The 4,201-nt window shown below is 39.9% G+C and overlaps 1 pseudogene; it reads right to left on the bottom strand.

Annotated features, from left to right (window-relative positions):
* Positions 1–443: 443 nt before the first annotated feature.
* Positions 444–958, bottom strand: LOC143639456 (transmembrane protein 164 pseudogene; annotated as a pseudogene).
* Between the last annotated feature and the right edge of the window lie 3,243 nt (positions 959–4,201).

Genomic DNA, 4,201 nt, shown 5'->3' with positions numbered 1-4,201 from the left:
GACAAAGGGGGATCCCAGCATGAGCATGGAGGTCCCTGGCAGTGGAGAAATGAAACACAACCTGATCTCACTGCTGTGATACTGCAAGAATTACTGCTTGTTGTTCCCTGCCTCTTCAACCAGCTGTTGTTAAAGCACCAACAAGCAGAGCAAGGGAGCCAGACTACCATCTCCCCGCATAAGGCCACTCGGAGCAGGGAGACAGAGCCAAGGGGAGGAAGAAGGGAAGATCCAGGCCCACACCATGCCCCAGGCGCAAGGAGCTAACCTGGGGGGAGGAGCTGGGGAAGGAAGAGTGGTGGAAGAAAAGGACAGAGGAGGAAAAAAGAAATACACCAACATCCTACTACCCTCTCCCATGATTTCATCAAGAACTGGGTGTTCTCCAAGTCAAGTCAGGACTTGCTTCCTTGGGGAGGAGAAAAAAAAAAAAACAAGCACCTTCAGTCTATTTTCTTGGCTGGAAGCCGGAGCAAATCCAGCAGATATTTACACAAGGGCCCAGCCAGGTATGAGAACAGGATGTCCAGCTTCCCATGGGTCATGGTCATGAGAGTCTGGTGTCCCGAGGCCCAGATGCGATACCAGGGGCTATAGAATGGGTCTGAGATGGCTGGACACAGCATGTTGTTCAAATTCACTTTGGTGACCAGGCTGAGAATCTGTAGAATGCTGAAGTGACAAAAAAACATGAGGCCAGTTGAGAGAAGAGCCCAACGTAAACTGATGAGGGGCTGTGGGGTGTAAGTACCTCCTTTCCAAAGCTGGTAGATGGGCACCCACAATAGAGCATGACATGCTGAATGTAGTAAATCTCCAATTCAAAGGGAAGCAGCTGGGTATTTACCACAGGAAACAGCAATGCCAGAAGAGCCCCATTCAACATGTGCATCTGTAACTTGAAAACCAGGATAGATCCCGGACTTGGAGGACAGGCCAGGAAGAAGATATGCATCATGGTGACCAGGTGACAGGAGTTGAGCAGGTAGATGACGGTCTTGGTGGCGAACTTGAAGCCCAGCTCTACCCTGAAGGTCAGGCACAGGGCTACTAAGAGCAGATTCTTGCTCAGGCTCTCCTTGCCTTCCTCTGGCTGCTGGGTCACCTGCTGTGGCTGGCTGCCACGGCCACCCCTACCGTCCTCCATCTGCCTCAGGATGTGCCACAGGGCCACCAGGAACTCCAACAGGGCCAGGGTCAGGACCACCACATTTTCCAGCAGCTGCTGCTGCCAAGAGAGGAAGGTGGCGTAGTCAGGGACCCCGTTGCCTGCAAAACTGGGGTCCATGTCCCCATAGAGCCCACTTTGCTAACTATTCTGCTACACTGTTTAAGTCAATGGGAAGCCATTGAAGGGTCTTAAATGAAGAAGAAAGATGATTACACTGAAATTTTAAAAATGTCATCTTGACAACTATGTGAAGAATTACTTGGAGAGGTCAAGGCATGCAGTAGAAAGACTGGGAAAGAATATACTGGAGAAACCCCTGTGAGAGATGGTGACTTGGGTCCAACTGAAAATGGAAAGAAGTGAATTAATTCAAGATGTGTTTTAGAGCTAGCATAAGTAGATACAGAAATATTTTCCTGTTTTTATTCATGTATAAGAAAGCAATGACTTTTATTTTTATTGTGCTAAATGCATATAACAAAATTTATCATCTTAATCATTCTTGAACATACAGTTCAGGGATATTAAGTATATTTATTAGCTGATCCATGACCATACACTCCATCTCCAAAATGTATTCATCAGCCCCATTTCCCCATACCCGTATCCCCTAGTAACCATATTTCTTCCTCTGTCTCCATGAAATGGACTACTCTAAATATTTCATACAAATATCATTAGATGTATGTGTCTTTTTATTTCTCTTAGCATAATGTTCAGGTTGCAGCATATAGCAGAGTTTTTTTTCTTTATTAACACAATGATATTCCCTTATATGGATAGAACACATTTTGTTGATCTATATAACCATCATTGAATATTGAATTGCTTCCACCTTTTGGTTATTGTAAATAATGCTGCTGTAAACATAGGTGTCAAAATGTCTGTTTGAGTCCCTAAATTCTATTCTTTTGGATATGTATCTAATAGTAGAATTGTTGGATCACATAGATATCCCATGCTCTATTGTTTGCTTCTCTTGAAATAATCACACTGTTTTCCACCATTTTATATCACTGTCAGCAGAAAATCGGAGTTCTTATTTCTCCTTAACCTCAATAACACTTGTTTTGATTTTGTAATGATCTTGATGATGGTGACATGGTATCCCACAATAGTATTGCTATGGTTTGGATTTGGAATGTCTTCCCAAAACTTGTGTGTTGAAGACTAGGTCCCCACTGTATCATTGTCCAGAAGTAGAGTTTTTGGATTGGATCCCAAGGGTTCTGACCTCATCAGTGGATTAAATCATTGATAGCTGAATTAACTAGTGGGAGGTAGTGAAGAATGTAGGCAGGCAGGACAGAGTTGGAGGAATTGATCACTCAGGATGTGTCCTTGGGTTCTATATCTTGTCCCTGACCTTTTTATATTTCTTTATCTCTCTCCTTCTTTTCCCTTCTTTCTCCTTCTCTCTGCTTCTTTCTCCTCCTCTCTCCTTCCAAGCTGCCATAACTGACATCTTTCCTTCATCACACTTCTAACACATTTCTGCCTTGGAACCAACTCATTATGAATTGAAACCATGAGCCAAAATAAATATTTCCTCTTTTAAGTTGGACCTTTGTTCACAGTGATAAAAAATTATCTAATACATAGATCACTGATTTTTGTATTTATTTTATATCCTGATACCATTCTGAATGTTGGTATTTGTTGATTATCTTGGGTTTCCCTGATGTCTTATATGTAATCTACAAATACAAATTGGGTTACTATTTTTTTTCTCTTTGGAGGACCCCTTTTAATAGTGCTATAATAACATACATATATATGCATGCATATAACATATATTATAATAATGCTTTTAATAGTGCTATACAGTACTTACTATATGACCAGCAATATTCTAAGTACTACATGTAAATTAATTAGTGTAATTCTCACAAAAGTCCTAGGGGACAGGTGCAATATTGTCCCCATTTTAGAGATTTTTAAAAACTCACCAAGGTTCAGGTCCCTTTTATGCATTCTAAGATTACTCTGGATTTTTTATGAAGAATGGATTATTGGTGGGTAAGAGTAGAAGCAGGGACACCAGTTACAAAGCAGAAATAGAAAGTTCATGGTGGATATTGAGAAAAATGGTAGGAAATTAGGCTAGAGAGGTAGTCGGGGTCAAATAAATTTTATAGGACCTTGAAGGCCATGATGCAGATGTGAGTTGTACCCTGAGTTCAAGTAGAAGCCATTAGAAGGTTTTAAACAGGTAATGGGCACAATCTGATTAATCATTTTAAAAGATCAATTTGAAAGCTATGAAGAGAATCAGTGGAGAATGTGGAGGATAAAAGAGGGAAGAATAGTTAGAAAGCTAATGCAGTAGTTTAAGCAAGCTATGAAGGTAGAATGGTAATAGTGTTGATGGAGAGATGGAAATATACATAAGAACTAATAAATCACAGAACCTATAGGACTTTATGATGGAATTCTGGAATAAGCCACAGGGTGCCATTGATTAAAATAAGGAAAATGGGGGAAAATAGTGAAGCCAAATGTTTGTATCTGGATGGTCAGACAATAAGTTAAATTATCATTCTCACAATAACATAGTGATATGTCCCTATTTTAGAAATGAGGCTCTGATGATTTTAGAAATGAATGAAGTCAGATAATCAGCCTTACCCATTTAGTGAGTAGCAGAAACAGATCCAAACTCAAGTCTGTTAGACTATATAGGCCATGCTCATGTAGTCTAAATTACCCAGAATAAATGGATATTTTCATAGTATTCAGTCTTTAGTAGAAAGTAGAAGAAGTGATATGGTGAAAGGGGAGGTACTAGGGAAGGAAATTAACCAAATTATGTTATGTGCATGAATAAATATGTAACAACGAATTCTACCATTGTGTATAGTTATAATGCAACAATAAAAGGTAAATAATAAAGGAAAAAGAAAAAAACTTTAGAATCTTTTTTTAGAGAAGCAATATGGTATGGTAGAGTGGAAGTAAAGAGGTCTCTTTGTTTGGCTTCTCCTAGCTGGAGGGATAATATAGATTTACCATGAAATAATCTATGCTTAG

Source organism: Callospermophilus lateralis, chromosome X (genome assembly GCF_048772815.1).
Source record: "Callospermophilus lateralis isolate mCalLat2 chromosome X, mCalLat2.hap1, whole genome shotgun sequence".
Lineage (NCBI taxonomy): Eukaryota > Metazoa > Chordata > Mammalia > Rodentia > Sciuridae > Callospermophilus > Callospermophilus lateralis.
The sequence above is the reverse complement of the archived record's forward strand: the minus strand, read 5'-3'. Positions and strand labels throughout refer to the sequence as shown.